The 20381-nt window shown below is 44.8% G+C and overlaps 1 protein-coding gene across 1 annotated transcript in view; it reads left to right on the top strand.

Moving 5' to 3' along the window:
- Positions 1–1250: 1250 nt before the first annotated feature.
- Positions 1251–20381, top strand: part of RTN4IP1 (reticulon 4 interacting protein 1) — a 152320-nt gene continuing 133189 nt past the window's right edge. Inside the window, exon 1 of the mRNA XM_058734855.1 lies at positions 1251–1516. The gene's annotated coding sequence lies outside the window, so the exon portion shown is untranslated. The remainder of the gene's footprint in view (positions 1517–20381) is intronic.

Genomic DNA, 20381 nt, shown 5'->3' with positions numbered 1-20381 from the left:
AGTGAGTACCTGACCATACAGGAGCCTGGACAGGACTTGATTGCTCCAACCAGGACTACCTGCACCCTTACCTACTGAATGGGGACAGGAAGTTGGCATTCGCTAATCGAGATGTGAATGAAGAGATTACACCGTTACCTATGACTCTTATCAAGGACCCTGGTTCTTTCAGAGAAAGCCCTCTCTTCTGCTGTCTAAATCCTGGCTAACCTTCAAGACTCATCTCAAATACCACCTCTATTGTGTCCACTCAGGCTCAGAAATAAGGCTTTCCGGTATTTTGGCAGCAGCCCTAGTTTGTAGGGAGAGGGAAGGACTTGGGGCCAGAAGCCGACAGGCCTCGGGATGGTAACATGAGGGGGGCGCTCGTGGTCAAAGGTCCAGTCTTCAGGGGCCCACAGCAAATAGGCTTAGTTCCTGCAAGCATCAATCAGTCACCTAGAGGGTCCACACTCCTGCTGGGGCATAGAAGCAGACAGTTCCGGCAGCGAACCTTGGCTGAAATTAACTGAGCAGTCTCGTCAGGGTGGTTCCCAGTGACTGGTACATTTACAGCGGGAGTCCTCCTGGGGACAGGAGATTGTGGTTCAGGTGCCCGATGGAAGAGGCAAACACGAGCAAGGCAGGATGCCTGGGCCTCAGTCTGGATTAAGAAAGTTGATCAGATCTCAATCACGCAGACCAATCTCCCACCAGGGAGAGCTCAGAGAAGGTGGAAATGCTGTGGGTCCCAGGTGTTCAAGTCTCAGTGGATGCCGCATCAGCGAACTGGCAACAAACTGTTGATTCCAGCCCGACCAGCTGCTAGTCACCCCGGCTGGCGCTCCAGAATGGCTGAGCTCGAGGGTGGAAGGTGTTGTGAGCCGCAGCTGCTCTGGGCCAGTGGAGGCAGGGGCCATGAGCGCCTGCCCTGCTCTCCTCCCCGTCCCTGTTATGTTTGCTGTCACCCCTCCTCACTTTTGCGTTCTCCTCCTGTAAATAACCCCTGCGGCGGGTAGCAGAGGGCCAGGCACACACAGTAAATGAGAGTCAGTTGGATCCAATTGCATTGAGCTCCTTGGCAGTTCAGGCCTCGGTCTGTGCTACGCTGCCCAACCCAGTCCTTTTCCATATTTTTTATATCACCGATGAGGACTCCTCTTCCCCTGTGCGTGGGTGAAATGTAGAAGCAGTGACTCTCCATTCTCCCGGGTGAGTAGCTGGACGCATAGGAAATGGAAGGCAGTGCATTGTTTCCCACACCCTGCCTTCCTCTGCCCCTCAGCAAAAGTGATCTATCCCTTCTTCCTTTCTGTCCCCGACATCAGTGGAAAACTTGATCTGGTTGCCATGGAGACCAGCCACTGACTTCAGAGCGCCTGTTTATTAAAGATGAAAGTAATGTATGCCTGGCTGATCTGAACAGCTGTCAGAGATTCGGCTGTTAGCAAAGGAAGTCACTAATTTCGAGGTATAATCACTCATCTAAGAGAGAGACGGCCCGCCTTCATCTTCCGAGTGGAGCTGGGCTGTGCGGGTAAGGTCGGCCTGAGCAGGCATTTCTGGTTCTTTTTTTTTGGCTGTTTGTTTTATGACTAATATGGTAACTCTACTTCTTTTCTCCCTTATTTCCTACTGAAAATACATGGTCTTTCAGTCGTGTGATAGATTAATTCAGTTTCGTGGGCAGGCCCAGGAAACCCAAACCCTCTTATGACGTCGTTTCCTTTGGAAAATGTATTCTGGATTCCGAGCCACCTACTTACAGATGAGGTTGTCTGTTTATCCGTTCAACAGCCTCCACCAGGTGTGCAAGAGGAAAAGAGGCGGTGTTGAGCCACACAGAGAGCGGACTTGGTGTATCTTGGGTGTGCTTCAACAGGTGGGAGAAGCAGGCACCTTCCGAGGGAGGAAATATATTAGAAGAGAGGTGGGGTCTTCATCTTTCAGCCCAACGAGCTGTGTGATCTTCAGGAAATTAGCCCCTTTCTTTTTTCTTTTTGCTCTTTCCATTCTTTCAATGATAAACCCTGAGCGTTCTCCAAAACCGACTGAGAAAATGGGTTAATCCCTGCTGGGTTGTAAGGAGCAGCAGTGCCCTCCGCAGCACTCCGGGAAGACCCAGCGAGCAGGGGGCCTGTGGTGCAGGGAAGAGGCTGCTGGTAGCTGATGCCCGCTGTCTCGTCACAGCGCAGATGACTCTCCATTCTTTTCTGCTCCCTTTCCTCATCTGAAAGAGAAGTGATGAGTAAGCTGATTCTTTCCAACCGTAACTTTTCTTTTGTTCCATAGAGACTTAAGTGTGGGTTTCCACGAACAGAGAGGCCTCGCAACACTGGACAGCTAAACAAGGGTTAACCCTGAGTCTAGGTCACCATTAACCAAGTACAACCTGTACCTCTGGTCCAAGTTGTCTCTGGCCAAGGCAGGGGCTTGTTTCCGTCTCTTGGCCTCAATGTGCAGGTACTTACGTAGTGGTCTGGGCAGGAGCTCCTGTCCTATTTCTCCTGAGCTGCCCGGTGTTTGGGAACAAAGATGAAATATGAAGTGGGGATCATTAGTGCCTTTAGAACATGGTGCACCCAGAGCCCAGATTAGCCTGGACTCCAGAAAGGCAGCTTCTGGACAGGCAAACCTCAGAACTGCCACCATCTATCCCCTGGGAGCTTTTATTTCTCATCAGCTCCATACCTAAGGTAGGCAAAACAGCCGTCTCCTTGTCACCATAATGCTTCCTCCTTTCCGAGTTCATCCTGAACCCATTTTTCTCCACAGGATGTGCACCTGTCTTAGGTTTACATGTTTCACTGAAGGAAATTCAAATCCCATTCATGGGATGCCAACGTAGGTCATAACACTTGTTATAAGCACATCTATTTGATTATTTTTTTTTAATTTTTATTTTGAGAGAGAGAGAGAGAGAGCACGTGTGCACAGGGGAGGGGCAGAGGGAGAGAGAGAGAGAATCTTAAGCAGGCTCCATGCCCCACATGGAGCCTGACTCACAACTATGGGATCATGACCTGAGTAGAAATCAAGAGTTGGATGCTTAATCGACTAAGCCATCCAGGTGCCCCAGTACATCTATTTAAAAAAATTTTTATGCTAATTGTATAAAACAGTAGAGGAAAGGAAGAATACTCATTCATCCATCCATCCATTTAATAATTACTTATTGTAGGCACTTACTATGGGTCAGGTAGATTTATAAGGTAAATCTGGTCTCAAGGAATGTGCATTTATTTTTCTTAAAATCTGCCTTATTGAGGGACACCCGGGTGGCTCAGTTGGTTAACCATCTGACTTTGGCTCAGGTCAGAGCTCACAGTTTGTGAGTTTGAGCCCAAGTCAGACTCTGTGCTGACAGCGCAGAGCCTGCTTGGGATTCTTTCTCCCTCTCTCTCTGCCCCTCCCTGCTTCCCTCTCTCAAAAATAAATAAATAAGCATTAAAAAAAAACAAAAACAAAAACGGCTCAATAAACCAATTCTACAAGCAGATTGCACTGTCAAAGGAAAACCTTTTCTTTTCCAAACTTCTTTCCTTTTTCAAACTGAGAGTGATCAAGGAAACTCATTTCAATTTCTTGTTTGTTTTGTTTTGTTTTGCCTTGCTTTGTTAAAGGAAGACCGGAGGAACCTAATCCTAGGTACTGCTATTGTATGGGGGCTGGGAAACAAACACAGCACTATTTAGTGTGGGGCAGAGCCTATATGGAGGGAAAACCATTTTGTCCCTGTCTGAGGCCAAGGGAAGCCATGATCTTTTCAGAAACTCATAGAAATTCCAACTGAGAGAAAATTAGTATGGCGTTCTGTATGCAGTTTCCTTACTTTCACAGAATTTACAATCTAAAATGCAAAAACCCTGGGGCCCCTGGCTGGCTCCGCTGATGGAGCCTGTGATTCTTGATCTCAGGGTTGTGGGTTTGAGCCCCATATTGGGTATAGAGATTACTTAAAAATAAAATCTTAAGGGGCACATGGGTGTCTGTCAGTTAAGCCTCTGACTTGAGCTCAGGTCATGATCTAGGGGTTCGCGAGTTCCAGCCCCACATCAGGCACTGTGCTGACAGCTCAGAACCTGGAGCCTGCTTTGGATTCTTTGTCTCCCTCTCTCTCTGCCCCTTCCCTGCTCACAGTCTGTCTCTCTCTGTCAAAAATAAATAAACATTAAAAAAAATTAATAGAACATAAAATAAATCTTAAAAAAATAAAATAAAATGTAAAAGCCCATTCTTTGGCAGTTCTCACAGAGGTTTGGTGTGAGTGAGCTATAGATCCATAGCAGGCAGGCCAGGCTTGTCCTGGGGCCCTTTTCTTGCCGCAGAGGGAAGTGAATCATAGATCCACCACTCTCAAATGCAGATACTGTTTTCTCTCATCCCAAAAAGAATTCAGACAACCGTAATTTCATCCACATATGTCATGAGTCAGCTTATCAAAGTCTGAAGTGGGACTACCCTTAAATGATCTGTGTTTAAAAACTACCTCCCCCCATCCCCATAAACAAGAAGATGTAAAGGACCACTCAATCACCTACATAAAAATCATGAATCATGAGCACTCATCTTGCCTGCCTGAGAACTCTGGCATCTTATACATTTGATTCTTTTTTTCTCTGTTCTCCTTTGGGTTGACACTCAGAGCCAGGCCTCATGGTTGTTTATCAGCTGTCTAAGGCTATTTTAAAAGATTTTTGCTTTCATTTATAACATATGTCACATTCTTCTTGCATCCGCTACTGTATTTTCCAAAGGGGTTATGTTAAAGGAAATTCAACACCCACTTTTCTCATTATTTGCTCCTCAGTTTGCTCACTCATCAAAAGGCCAGTGCTATTTGATACTTCAGAAGATTATTTTCCCTGTTAGGTGATGTGTCAAGGCCAGGGGAGCTGGCCCCAGTGTCAGGTGACTGAGTTTTGTTCCCATTTCTACTGTTGACTCAATAAATGTCCTTGGGCAAGTCATTGAGCCTTTTTGTGCTGCAGTCTCTGGGGATTAAATCTGCCAACTGTATCATATGGATTTGAACCATAATGTCCTCCGGGATAAAAATAGGAGGGGGCCAGGTGTCCATGGGGCCCCAAACTGATGGGAGGAGGGTGACCATGGGAGCTCAAAAATGTCCTTGAGCTGCAAACCCTATAACAGCTTCAGGTCACACCAGTGCCCTTGGGCATTTGTCCAGTTGCCTGTGGGGTCAATTCCAGCACTTGAATTTTTCCAGAAAAAAGAAGGTACTGCATTAATCACCCAGACTTGTATATTCTGTCTACTCCATATCCCTATGCCTTTATACTTCCTTCCCCTGCTATGATACTCACCACTGACTGCTATTACTTGTTTGATTGCTTGCCTCCTGGGCTGGAAGCTTCTTAGCAGGGGATGGAGGGGAATCATGTCTGCCTCATGCAACATTGTACCCACAGTGTGGACCATGTGCCTGGCAAATAGAAATTATACTAGAAATATTTGCCAAATGGATGAATGAATGAGTGCTGCCTAGCCTCAATAACATCCCATTTTGTTATCACTGAGGTTGCCTATTCCTGGCCAAGAATGTCGTGGGATCTGATTATCCCCATCTCCCCACAGCCCCACTATGGTATGACAACGAAAGCAGGTCTCAGACCAAATGGCTGTCATGCACACACATTTATTAGTAAGAAGATCCAAAAACATTCAAAAGCAGTTGGTTCCATAAGCTCAGCAAAGTCCCAGCCTTCTGAACTTTTAGGTGTTCTGTCCACATTTCACATGAAAAATTATCTTGACAATGATAGGACAATATCCTAAAGACCAGATTTAGTTAACATTAGGCATCCAGAATTGTCCCACTTCATGGCCGAACACAGGACAAGTTCCAAATCATGCCTTTGACTTCTGAAAGGTGACCATTGAAGAGCTGGTTACAGTGATACTCAGCGTTCATAAAAGTGGGGACCGCCCCTAATGTTTTAGCCAATCCACCTGTCTTGAATACCACTTGGTTCAAAGTTCCAGCGCTAGCCTCCTTTATATTAATTAACAGATTGCTAATTTTGCCAACAGAAGTCACTTCTATCCATTTTGCTAATTAGTCAAATTTCTGCTGTTGACTCCAGATAAAGATAGTTAAAGCACTCGGAGTAACCACCTGAATAGTTCTGTCAAGATGAACTAATGGAAGCAATAGAAGCCACTCAGACTTTTAAAAAGCAATTAAAAAGGCCCATGAGGCCCTGCTTTTGGAAAATGAAGAGTTGCTTAGCTCCCCAGGGCTATCCTCCTCCAGTGTTCTTACTAACCATCAGGGGAGGTTTTGTCTACTGGTTGCCTTCCCCAGGTGGACCTCAACCTGTGCATTGTAATGGAGTATAATATATTCCAGGCTTGGCTATGCACATAATTGTGGGTCCAAAGGAAAGTTGTCTGATGGGCCCCAGAACCTTTTGGTTCTACTGACCAAGGAAGTTTTCCTCACTTTCCTCTTGTTTCTGATAAATATTTATATCAAGGTCAGCTGAAGGGTCACCCTCACAAACTCCTCTTGGCTCCCAGCTTCTCCAGTCTCTCAGATCTGACATGGATGCCCTGCACTGCTGACCCACTCCATAATGGTCAGGAGCCTAAGCCATGTCACAGAGAGAGGTCTCTGGACTCCTGGGTGGCTTGGTTAAGCGTCTGACTTCGGCTCCGGTCATGATCTCGCTGTCCATGAGTTCAAGCCTTGCATCAGGCTCTGTGCTAACAGCTCAGAGCCTGGAGCCTGTTTCAGATTCTGTGTCTCCCTCTCTCTCTGCCCCTCCCCTGCTCTCTCTCTCTCTCTCTGTCAAAAATAAATGTTAAAAAAATAAAGAAAAACAAACAAAGAGGTCTCAAGCTATTTGTGCCACACTGACCCTTTGTACTATTATGGCTATATTTCCCAGAGTTGTATCAATGTTCTCCCCTTACACACACACACACACACACACACACCGCATTCTATAGAGTGAAACTCTGTCTTGGGAGTCTGCTCTGAACCTCAGACAGTGTGGAGATTCTGCCTAGCTTCTGTTGCTCTTCCCTGTAGAATTAGAATATACCCCAGGCAAGGTGCAGGCAATCATGGGCTCTCAGGGGAACCATGGCCCAGAACTATGCCATCCTGCCACACTGGCTGTCAGGAACCCCTTGGAATACAATACACAGCCTGAAGCTGCTAACCCCATTGGATATTTTATCCTCCTGGCTACCCCTGGGATAACGAATCCTGCTGCCCTAATTCTACCTAGTTATAGGTTCTTTTCTATCCCACCATGTGTGATGCCAAACTTGCACAGTGTATTTGACTCATAGTGTTATCACAGCAATAGGGTTAATTTTATATGTGTCTCTCTCCATGGGAAACAAGTTACACATTATCTGTCATTCCCACTTACCCTGCTGGGGGCGGGGAGGGGCGGGAAAACCTAAAAGAGCAGCTTTAAGTGGTTGTGCTTTGCCCCTTATGACCCCGCTCCTAGAACTGATTGGTCCAGCGGGTGGTGGCGAGGGAGGGAGACACTAACCAACAGGCAGCTAATCAAAAGGCTGGTCAGCAACTCATTTCATAACCTGGAGCACACGCAGAAAAACTGGGTTAATCTCCGTTTCTCTGAAATTTAAATAGAAAAATGTCAAGAAAAAAAGACACCGTAGGATGCTTAGAAACAGGAAGAGTGAGGCCCCAATGGGATCACAATGAGCCCAAAGTACAAAATATTGAAACTATGGGTGAGTGGTAGCAGTGGAAGAGAGGAGTTTCAAGCCAAGGGAAAGAAGCAGCTCAGAGGAAATTGAGCCAGGGCAATGGGTGTGACCCTCTAGCTCCTGCCAGGAAACCCAGAAGTTTCCCGAAACTAGAGTAGCTCCCCAGTCCCAACACTGTGAGCCTGCCCCATCCAATGTCTGTTCCTGGCTGTCTGTGGAAGACCAACTCCGGTAATGTTCTGCATTTAGTTTTACAAAAAAAAAAAAAAAAAAGTACCCCCCCCCCCTCCCACCCCCGCCAGGCTAGTCTGCCTGAATCTGCTCCTACGGCCAAGAAAATCGTCCATCTTTCTGGACGATTCTCAGTGTGTGCAAAGATGGTTGGCATGTATCTTTGTAGCTTTTGATCCCTAATACAACACATGGTAAGCAACAGGTTCTCTGTAATTGAAGCCTGAAGAAAAGAATATTTGAAAGCCCAGTGAACAGTCAAGTTCATGCAATTACTATCTTATGTTGCAATGTCTTCAGTTTGGCTCTCAAAGTTGAACAAAGGATGGTCACATTTCCTAGCTCCCACCCCTCAAGCCTTTCCTGCTCCATGAGATTCTAGACACACGGCTAATTTTTAAAAATATAATCCTTAATCAGATTCAAAATCTCCCTTGAGAAAGTAAATTGTCCTATTCCTGTTCTCATTCCAGTTTGTTGAACTAATCAACACACACACACACACACACACATCATTTTGATTTTGGACTGTCCTCACTATTTTTAGTACCCAAGTTTGTGGTTCTAATCAATTTATCTAAAAATTAACCAGAACTGGTTTGAGTTCCTCTTCCTGTTTGAAAGGTATTTATCAATTCACTCTTCTGTAACTTTGAAGATAAGTTAATTTATTACAGGAAAGCAGTAACTTTTTCTCCCAAAGGTATATAAACATCAGCTTGGTTATGAAGGGAAATTTTTAACTTGGGACTATTGAAAATTATTTACCAGAGGAGGCATACGTATTGATCCCCTAACACAATGATGAAAGTCACGGTCCCCTCTCTGGTGGCTGTCCATCTAGAGGTGGAAGTTGGTCCATCTGTTTTCCCCCACCGCTCTAAGAGCAGTGGTGACTTTTGCTACCTCAGCTGGCCCTGGCTGGACATCAGGATGGGGAGGGAGAGGGAGGTTCATGCTAGACCAGGGTCAGCAAATATTTACAGTAAAGGGCCAGATGGTAAATATTTTAGATTTTGTGGGCCTTATAGTCTCTATCACAACTACTCAAATATGCTGTTGGAGCACAAAAGCCACAGACAATATGTAAATGAGTGAGTATAGTTGTCTTCCAATAAAACTTTATGGTTACTGAAATTTAAATTTTGTTTTGAGAGAGAGAGAGAGAAAGCATGCACATGAGTGAGCAGGGGAAGGGCAGAGGGAGAGGCAGAGGAAGAGCAAGAGAGAGAATCTTCAGCAGTTTCCATGCCCACTGTGGAGCCTGATGCAAGACTCGATCCCATGACCTGAGTAGAAATCAAGAGTCGAGTGTTTAACCAACTGAGCCACCAAGGCACCCCTGAAATTTGCATTTTATGTAATTTTGTATGTCACAAAATATTATTCTTTTGATTTATTTTCAGCCATTTAGAAATGTAAGAGCTATCTTTGCCTAGTGGGCTGTACCAAAACAGGATAAAAACATGGATGTAGGTATGAGGTCCCTGCTTCCTGCCCTACTTGAGCGCTGGGGGTTCAGGATATAGAATAGATGCCTCAGATAAATGTGGCGACTCCCAGGGTGGAAAGATTTGGGTCTCCCACCTAGGGTGAGTCCTGGGGAGACTTGAGCCTCCTATAGAAATTTCATGTCCCTCATGGTATAGGAGCATCAGAGCGACAGTGGTCAAGGGAGGAACCTAGAGAGAAAGGCCTGGAGCTGGCTCTGTGACAAGCACCCAGAATCATGAGGGCAAAATAGTCAAAATTCCTGAGACCCTATTTGAAGGGAGTGTAGGGGAGGTTGACCGGCATACAGCAGATTGAGAGAAGAGGCTTGCTGGGAAGAGACACCGTCTGGACCTACAACCAGTGGCCCCTCAGCAGGGACAGCAGAGACAGTGGCTGATGCCCAAAGATCTCATGGGATGTGGTTCTCTTCAGAGGAGAAGCAGCCTTCCCCCACTCCTTCAGGTTTCCTAGAGCGGATGAGAGGCTCCTCACCTGCCTGAACTAGAGGTCCCAGAGGACTGTGCAGAACATGCTCTGAGCTCTGCCAATGCCAGAGCCGAAAAGCAGAGTACCTTCCTAGTGGCCTTTCCTTATTGCTATCCACAAATGCGGAAGATCTGGACTCCCTGTGCCCCCCACCCCTTCTCCCTGGAGTTCTTAGGCAGATGGAGAGAAAGTGCTGCAGCACCTAGGCAATGTCGAGAGGAGTTTCAGGCTCACTACTACTCTCTGCCCTCCACTGGCATCTTCTTAGCCAGAAGCTGTCTCATCTTGTCCTCACAGTCACGGGCTGGCATCTACTATCCATGCCCCAAGTCTCACCATGGTCTCCAGTCAGCAAGTGCACGTGTTTGCATTCTTTTGATGTCAGTCTCACTTTCCTTTGGCTCCACAAGCTTGTGATACTTGGACAGTTAGGCACACCTGGCTGCTTTCTTTTCCCCTCACTAGAGAGTAGGCATCTTTGAGACACTCCCTCCACCTCTCACTCAGTCATTGCTGGTGCCATGCCAGGCAGGGCCAGCTCTCATATGCTTGCAGAGCTCCTGGTCCACATTCAGGGAAGTGAAACATAGCCCCCTCTGCCCCTGCTTCATCTTTGACCAACATGGTGTTTTTATTGCCCCACCTCCCAGACTCGAGTAAGGAGGCCGATGGTGAGGACAGTCAGGGGCCCTCTCAAAGACATGTATTCATATCTATCTAAAATTTATTCTCATAATTCTTTCACCTCAGACATATTAGGTCTTGGTCTGGATGACTTAAATTATAAAGATGTCAAATATCTCCAAATTGATGTATCAATTCAATGGCATCCCAATCAAAATCCTAGTTTTAATTTTTTTTTGAAACTTGATAGACTTATTCTAAAATGTTTGGGGAAAAAAAGAAATTCCATAGATAGCTAAACCAATCTTGAAACAGAAGAATAAAGAGGGTGAAATTGCCTAACAGATATTGAGACACTTACAAAGTTGTTTTTAATGTGCCAGTGAAGCAGAATGTAGAGCTCATAGGTAGCCCTATGTTTACCTATGAACTTCACCTAACACAGAGTTGGCATCACAGACCAATAGGGAGAGAGGATGGATTGTTTAGTAGATGATGGTGGTGAAATAGGTAGCAAAAGGAAAATAAATTTGGATCCCCATCTAACCCCATATACAAAGAGATTTCCAATGGGTTAGAGACCTAAATACGACAGGTGGAACTATAAAGTTAACAGGAAAAAAGTGTGGTAACCTGGAATGGGTAAAAATTTCTTAAACCAGACTTCAAAAGTGCAAACCATAAAGCAAAATGATAGATCTGATTACATCAAAATTAAGGGTTTCTTTTAACAAGTGACACCACACTTGAGCTGAATTTAAGAGATAGATGACAGATGGGGAGAAGAGATTTATGATGTCTAAAAGTGACAAAGGAAAGGCATCTAAAATACACAAAGCCCTGCGATTGAACAAGAAAAGAAAGTGGGCCAAAAGAAAAATACATTAATTATGCAAACAGATAACTTACAAAAGAGGAAACCCCAAAGCTTTAAAAGGATAGGAAAGAAACTGCTCATTAGTAATCAGAGAAATGCAAATTAAAGCAACGATAGAGATCACTTTACATTCTGAGGGTGTGTTAAATTGTAAGGTTAACAGCTATTAGGTTGGCAAAGTTAGCTGGATAATGCCAAGTGCTGGCAGGGGTGTGGAAATAGAGATTCCTCTTGCTGCTGGTAGGACCACAAGTTGGAGAATTATCTGGCACTAGCTAATCAAATTAAGTATGGATACTTAATGACCCAGCAATTCCACCAATGACATAGACCTTGAGAAATTCACACACACACACACACACACACACACACACACACATTAAAGGGGCATGTGGAAGTAGGGGTCAATCCAAGATTTCTGGGGCTCAATGTTTATATTATTTGGGGAAGCCTGGCTACAAAAAAATGAATATAAAATTAGGTACAGAGCTTTGGAAAACCCTTTGGGAAATGAGACCTTCAAAGCCTAGGCTTTATCAGCCTCTCTATGAACCTGTCTCTGCATCACTGTCATGTGTGCAGACTGGGGAGTTGAAAGCTTCTAAGCCAGTTTTGTTACTACACCTATTGGGCTCCTTGGGGGTAAATAATGGGTGGTATTAGCTCAGCATTCTCTTTAATAGTAAGATATCCACCTAAACTTAAAAAAAAATGTAATCTTCCAGTAATGGAGATCCAGATCCCCAAACTGGCTCAAATAATCCCTATCACTATAGCTGAGGACCACTGGGTATAAATATGCAAGACAGCCCAGAGAGATATAGTTAGGAAATCCCCATGACTCTGGCTTGGCAGGAACACTCAGATGTACTTATGAGAGAGATAATATTTTGCAATACTTCCCAGTTTATTTATTTTTGGGAATGCCTTTCAACCAAGGAGAGTGCTTAGAAGAGGCACCATGAGAGTCCCTGGGGTATGCTGGCTTGTTCTATTCTGCATGCTGAGAGTCCAGGACATGGCCCTGGGCAGTGTGCTGAGTTCATCTGCCCCAGCCAGCATTTTTGGAAGGGCAGCAGAAGCTGGAAACACTGGGCTCTTCTGTGAAGCACAGTAGACAGAGAAAAGGAAGAGGCTAGAGGAACGTGAGCCTCTCCTATGTGGAGCTAGATCTACAGATAGCTGGTGTGAGGCATCTGGGAGGTGATGAGGTCATAAGGCTGAAGCTCTCATGAAGGGGATTAGCGCCCTTATAAAAGAGGCCTGAGAAATCTACCTTGCCCCTTTTGTCACATGAAGATACAATGACAAGACAGCCATCTGCAACCCAGAAGAGGGCTCTCACCAGAATCTGACCATGTGGACACCCTGATCTTGGACTTGCAGCCCAAGCGGCAATAAATTTCTGCTATTTATAAGCTACCCAGTCTATGGTACTTTGCCATAGCAGCGCAAATGGACTAAGACACCTCTATAGAAAGGATCATTTGCAAAGGTTGCATGCGGTGGATCCATGACCTGAGGCTGATAGGGTTTGTGACAGAGCATGTAACAGAGCACCAAGGAGGCACTGCTGGACATACTAGATGGGGTTCAGGACAGAAGCCCAGTGACATGGAGGAATGGAGTGGTTGGCCGATGCTTAGGGCAGATTGGTCACCCTTTTTAAAGGGCCATCATGGTGTGTTGAGAGTCAGTGAGGTGTGTGTGTGTGTGTGTGTGTATTACAGAGAGAGAGAGAGAGAGAGAGGGAGGGAGAGATGTGTGGGGGAGTAACCACTGCTGCTTCAGCTCCCTAGGCTCACCTCAGGCTCAGAGCACAAGGTCAAAGACAACTCAACAAATTCCAGCTGCCACCTGCTGGTGCAGCTGAGGCTTCTAGTCAGGAGCTCAGCCTGCAATGATAGAGCAGCTGAGCAGAATGGGATTGAGGGAATTAACTGGTAACATTTCACCTACGATTTGCCTAGCAGTTATGGAGGAGGAAACCCCATGAGCCAAGGTAGAGGAGAGACATTTCATGGGCCCTCTGGGGCACCCCTGGCTGTGGCATGGACTATATGGCTTAAAATGGTGGAAGAAGACTATAGAAGAGAAATTTGGGGTCCAAATGGCAAGGGCCTTGAATGATTGTGGCCTCAGAGTTCAGGCAATGATGAGCAACAGAAGATTTTTAGAGAGAAGAAAGGGGGAATTAAATGTTTTTAGACAGAACTCTGGAAGCGGGAAAGAGAGGAACGGGGGGAGGGAGGGGCTTGGACCTACTGTGCAAGACCTATTATGAAGGTGCCTGCAGAAGTCTCTGGAAAAGATAACAAGGACCTGAGCCAGGGGCACAAGGATGCAAGGCCCAGATCTCCACTAAACCTAGCATGGGAAAGATGAGAAAATGGATCAATACAATGTCAGACACAGCCCGTGAGGACTATGGCAAGGCATAGACAAGCACCTCATTGTGCATGGTGGCAGGAATATCATAAAGAGACGGACGGTCAGCTGTGTTCTGGAGGATGATCCAGAATGAGCGAGGCAGAAAAGCTGAGCAGAAGGTATTCCAGGCAGGAGGAACAGTACGTGTGAAGGCCCAGAGGCCCAAGAGAGCATAGGGCCTTTGGGGAAGTGCAAGGAATTTGCTGTGTGTAGCTGGTGTCTGGGGTGTGAGTAGGGGATTTCAAAGAGATTTACCTCCCCCGCCCCCCCCCCCCCCCCCCCCACACACATCAGGCTCATGGAAGGCAATTAAGAGCCACTGAAGGTCAGGGTTGAAATGCAGATCAGGAGCTGACAAGCCAGGTTAGGGCAAAAGACACAGATTAGAAGATCATTTTACACAAATACTGATTTAGAATAGCTGAAGGAAAACTCCCAGATTTCTTTTCTCTGTGCTCCGTTCTTAAATTCTGTTTTATGTGGCAATGAGTTTAACTGGTACTTTTCTCCCAGTCTAGATAATTACTAAGCATATGGATTTTTCCAGTATGAAATTAATCTGCTCTGTGGAGTAAATTGCTTGGGCAGAGCTACCTTCATACTTTTTTTCTGCCCTGGCAGTCCCCACTCCCAGAGGGTCTCAGGATGTGCTGAATTTGACCATGGACTAAGTCCCAGGTGGGCTATTGAGCCAAGGCTGAGGTGAGAAGGTTCCAGCAGGAGGTACAGGCAGTGCAGCTCCTACTTGGGCCTCAAAGGACAAAGGCTTCTGCTGGGGACAAATGGTGGGGAAGCAGACAAGAGAGAGGAAGAGTAGAATGAGGCTCCTTTCCAGCTCGTCCTGCAGTGATGGTGTTACGTTTAGGAGTCAACAATTTTTCTAGCCAATAAGAAATTCAAATTTCCTGAAAGGGAAAACACCCTGGCATTGATGTAGCAAATTTCAAGTGGACTCCACATTCCACGGGAACAATCTAGAATGCATGTACTAGTTTCGTCTGTTACTGCAGGTTGCATTCCCTGGCAGGCCAGCTTCACTTGGCAATATCACATTTAAAGAGAAATGGACTTATCTCCAGGTTCTGTGTCCCAGGCTTACCAAAAAGAAGAATAAAATTAAAATAGAATCTGAAATTTTAAAAACACTAAAATTGGTGTCTCGGTTCAGATTGGCTTTTCTTAAAACACTGCTCTCTACTCACAGTTTCGCTGCTGAGGAACCCATAATAACTGTCTACAGCCTTTGGATTTGGTTATAACTTTCTTTGGTCTTTAAGGCTCTCAATAAGGAGCAATCTCTTCAGTTTTGTCTCCCACTCCTGTGAACTTCTATCATGTATCCTAGTTCAGCCTATAATCTTACTGATCCCCCTGGACACCAGCCCCCAAGCTTGTTTCTATTTTTGCATTCTATTTTGCCTTCTGGTTTATACAGCTTTCCCTAACTGCCTTCTTCTTTTTCCACCTGCCCAAATATGTCAAGATTCAGATTTGGACCCAGTGCTTCCGTAGCTGACCATATTTGGTGGCCTCTGCATATATCCATGTTTCTCTTCTCTCAGACCTGTTTAGGGGTCCAGCTCTCCCCCACTCAGAGGATGGTGACCTGACTGCAGCTCAGGGTAAGTTCTAATTGGCTAAGTCAATCATTATGGTCTCTTCCACGACTAGTTGGGGTGGACCATGAGTTGTAGGGGAAGAGGTCTGCCCAGACACCTCTGAAAAGTTTTCTTTCACTAATGGACATGGCCATGTTTGGATGCTCCAACTGGACACTGTGTAGCCATCTTGTGCTCAGGCGGGAAACTACCAACTACACTGAAAATGGCTGAGTGGAAAGATGGAAAACTCCAGCATTGAGATTCTAAAACCTGCCCTGTCTCTATACTTGCCATTGAGTGAGATAATGCATTTCCATATTGTTTAAGCCTCTTTGAGTTGGAGTTTTTGGGGCAATGACAGCCAACAGCTTCCTAAGTGACCCAGGCCTTCTTAACCTGAGGTACACAGACTCCCAAGAGGTCTGAGGATAGAATTCAAGGGTCCATGAAAACTGTACATTTAACATTAAAATATTTCCTTCCGTCATGAATGTAGGCAACAAGCTTCAGTGATATTAGTAGAACCTGTGACTTGGTCCTAATAGAAATCATGGTTATTTTCATATCATATTTTGGTTGTTGAAAATATCTTGAACAGCACTTCATAATGATTTTCATAGGCCCTAGGCACCTTTGCCTTTGTGGATCTCTTGCTCCATGAAAACTATATTTTGCTACTGCAGTATAAATACAAATGTATAAGTATATATTAAAGCATTTTCTTTGGCCTCAAATTTACATTTTCTCTGGACTTTAAAAATGAAAACATTTTTAGGGCCCCTGTGGTCGCTTAGGTACTGTACCTACAGTGACTAATGAATAAGTCAGGTCTGATCTCAAATATCATTAATGTTTATCACTACTTCAAAATTTTGGTAGTTACCTGACCCATTGCTAGAGCTTCAGTGCATTAACTCAGAAGTGCGTATTTATTACATTACAAATTAGGGGTTTTTTTAAAAAAACTATTTTAATAGTTTTATCTCAACAAAACTGATATGTGGTACATACCATATATATTTATGATTATATTCTACATTTTAAAGTATTATCTGGAAAAAAAAATTTCTGTGAGGGCTCAGACAGGCTTAACCAGACTGTCAAAGGGTCCATGGCATGAGATTGGTAAAGAATGACTATGAGAGCATTCCCCATGATTGGAGGTGGCTTTGGCTTCTTTCCATCAAGACTCATAGTAGTGCCAGTCATTTTAAGAAATGATTCTATTGAACTCAGGATTTTAAAGTATTTGCTTTCGCCATGAGTGATGCTTCATGTTTTATTGTTTCTGTAAAGTACATCTCCTCCTCCTGTAAGCTCTTTGAGGGCAGACAATTTGCCATCCATTTCCTTCTACCAAATAGTACTGGCCCAGCCCCAGTCATCCAGTAGATACTTAGTTAATGCTTGCTGACTCTCCCTGGCCTGAGAGCCACCTGAGAGAGGTGATGTGGAAGGTTGTGGTTGTCATTTATAGCATCAACCAGCAAAGTCCACAAACATTCTAGTTTCCCTTAATCTGAGCTGCAGGCTCAAAGCCCTTATAAATTTTCCCAGAGCAAAATGAATTCTAAGTTGAACAAAAGTCCAGTGTTTAGGATTATAAATGTAGAAACACAGGGATGTGGGGGGAAAAGTAAGAAATCTCATTTCAGGGAGGCACAGAGAAAGAGGTCTTCCTTAGAGCTTATTTTCATACAGGTGTGTATGGGGATTTAGGGACCTCCAGGCCAAGTCCAGAGTCCATCTCTATGCATTTTCAAATGCCAGCTTCCAGCTAGAAAAGTAGGGGGGTGCCTAGAAACCCTGGAAGAGGCTGAACACAAAACAAGAGGCTGAAAATGAAACTCTCTCTGCTTGTCCTCCATTTATCACCAGTAAAGGCCCCAGGAAGAGTGATGCACACTTCTGACTTACACACACTGTCCTCAATTTAATCCTTACCACAAACCCTGTGAAGCAGATATTATAGTCCCTGCTCTGCAGACCAAGGAAATGAGCCTAGAGAGGTTGAAAGTTATAGACCTCCCAAAACTAAACTCGCTTTTTTTCAGTGTGTATCTCCTAAGAGATCCGTGCTCCATATACTCCTATGTAACAATGGTACAATCAGTACTGTGTTAACTCAGAAAGGTCAGCATTGGTGAAATTCTATTATTTAATATACAGTTCAAGTTTGGGGCGCCTGGGTGGCGCAGTCGGTTAAGCGTCCGACTTCAGCCAGGTCACGATCTCACCATCCGTGAGTTCGAGCCCCGCGTCAGGCTCTGGGCTGATGGCTCGGAGCCTGGAGCCTGCTTCCGGTTCTGTGTCTCCCTCTCTCTCTGCCCCTCCCCCATTCATGCTCTGTCTCTCTCTGTCCCAAAAATAAATAAAAAACGTTGAAAAAAAAAATTTTTTAAAAAAAATATACAGTTCAAGTTCAAATTTCCCCAATCATCTTAATAATGTCCTTTTTACCTTTTTTTCCCCTTGACCCAGTATCCAATGATTACACGTGGCATTTAGCTGTCACATCTCTCTTCTTTAATCCAGAACAGTTACCCAGACTTATTATTATTGTCTTTCTTAACAATGACGTTTTTGAGGATTTCAAGCCAGTTGTTTTGTGGGACATCCTTCAATTTGGATCTGCCTGTTTTCTTTGTGATTAGATTCAAGTTAAACAATTTTTGGCAGGAATATGGATAATTTCTTCTTGATTAACTGGTGTTTATTGCCTGCTGGACCCTTTAAAGTGTGAGGGGGAGGCAAAGAATCCATATTCTTGGGATATCTTGTTTACAAGCAAGTTTCCCAGGTACATAGCAGTTTTGAAGACACTGTTATCCTTGTGTTTCTTGTCCAAATTAATGAAGCTTCTTCTGTCAAGACAGGCCTTTATTTCTCCAGACCCCTGGCCATCCTGCCCATCCAGACAGTGCCTGAGCCTGGGGCCCAGGGGCTCAGCTAAAATGGTTGTCAGGAGATCAGGTAGGTGAAAGCAGCAAGGGGCTGACAAATGCCTGCTGTTTCCACAACCTCCCTTCCAAGTTTCCCCAGGGATTCGGCAAAGGTTCAGCTTACAACCTCAAGGACTCTCTGGCTCTGTCTTCTTTCTGCCTGGTGGCTCCCAGCTCCAGCCCTAAAAGGCTGAATAGGGAAGGGAATGGGGCCAGGCACCATTATAACAGGTGCAGGATAAATGGCCTAAAAGTCAAGACTATGTAGAAACAACCAGAAACCTGTAGATGGGAAAGAGTTTCAGCTGCTTTTCAGATCACTGCTGTGAGCCAATATAAACAATGAGTAAATTCAGTTGCTCAAACTTTATTTTGCTTACCAACATTCGGAGGCTTTATGCAAAATTGCAAAGGAGCTATTTTATTCTTTAATATCTTCCAATCTCCCCTTTCCCATCCCTCACAGTTGTCCTCTCTCTGACCCCAAGGGCTCAATTACTCCTATCAGAACTTAGTTTCCCTATTTTTGTTCATGCGAAAATATAAGTGACTAACAATAACACTTTAAAGTATTATTTCTATGAAAACATTGGCATTTTGCCAGGCTCAATGGCCAGTGGAAGAGATGGAGCTTAAAGTTTTGTGCATCTGGCGAGCCTGTGAGCCAGCTGCACCAAGGGCCTGAGGCTCGGGCAGGTGAAGCTGGTCAAGGATGGAAGAGGCCGAGGACCGGAAGCAGAACTTCACAGGAAGCCCAGAAGCAGGGAGCTGGGAAGGCCTGGGAGAGCATGGGCAGCTGCACGCAGCTCTGAGGGTGGCTATCATGATCATGCAGCCCAGGTAAAAACAGTGAGCTTGGGGCATGGACAGTGAAAGGTGAGAGTCGAGGGGGATACTGAGTCCTGTCAGCTTTACCAGAAGTCGCTTCCAGGGTCTTCTCAGCCGTCTCCCAATCTCCAAGGATTTTACAGAGAGGAAACAAGTTGAGTGTGAGCTGTGGCTGTGAACCTGAAGCAGGAAACAGGTAAGGGCCAGGAAACCAGAGCTGGCTGGGGCCGTGGAAGGTGAAGGGTCATTGCAAGAGCCAGACGTTTGGAGCACAAAGAGTGGGTTCATGGGAATCTGAGGACATGAGGACACTACAGTTCTGACAGTTGTAAGGAACGGGATTGGCCCCAAGCTTGGTTTTGGAAGCTCATGGCCTCGTGTGTGTTTTACTAAGATTCTGCCAGAACTTGTAGAAGACTAGGAATCTGGTAGAGATAGGGTGTGGTGGCTTCCAAAGTACCGAAAGGTTGCAGAACAGGCTTTGGAGGCAGGAGGAGTGGTTATCTGGAAAAGGATGGAGAGCCCTAGGGTGCATTAGATAAAGGTCGGCTATATGGAGCCAGCTTCCTGGTGAGTTTAGCAGAATCACAACATACTTTGACCACGTATTCTTGGTAAAAGCGATTTCACTTTTCTTTCAGCGAGTGGCTCATACCTGCTAAGATAAAGATATTCACCAAGCACTTGATGATTTTGTAATGTGGACTGTGGGTGATTTTGATCAAGCCTACTCAGATTCAAGGAAAAAAGACAAAAAGAAAACAAATTTTCTTGCATCTGCCATGTGGGGAAAGTATGAATTTGTGTGTGGAATACCCCTAAAATTATTATTTTTTGGTTCAATAAATATTTATTAATGCCTATTACAGTAAAATCTTAGGGAAATATAGGGATGAATATACAAGTGCACAGGAAAGAATTCATACAAATGGGAAAATGTGGCATGGAAAGTTAAGTAAATGTCTTGCCTGAGATTACCAAATTTACTTCTGCCAATCAATACATAAATCACTCAGATGTTTATTGATTATTTCAAGATGTACCTTTCTTGATACAAGAACTATGGGAGAATATTGGAGAAATGTAACTGAGTCTGTGACCTGAATTTACAATCTAGTTTGAGTTGCAAAAATAATATGCATGAAGCAATTAGCCAGTGAGGCAAAATAATGA

This window comes from Neofelis nebulosa, chromosome 6 (assembly GCF_028018385.1).
Source record: "Neofelis nebulosa isolate mNeoNeb1 chromosome 6, mNeoNeb1.pri, whole genome shotgun sequence".
NCBI lineage: Eukaryota > Metazoa > Chordata > Mammalia > Carnivora > Felidae > Neofelis > Neofelis nebulosa.
This window is presented reverse-complemented; position numbering and strand designations above follow the sequence as displayed.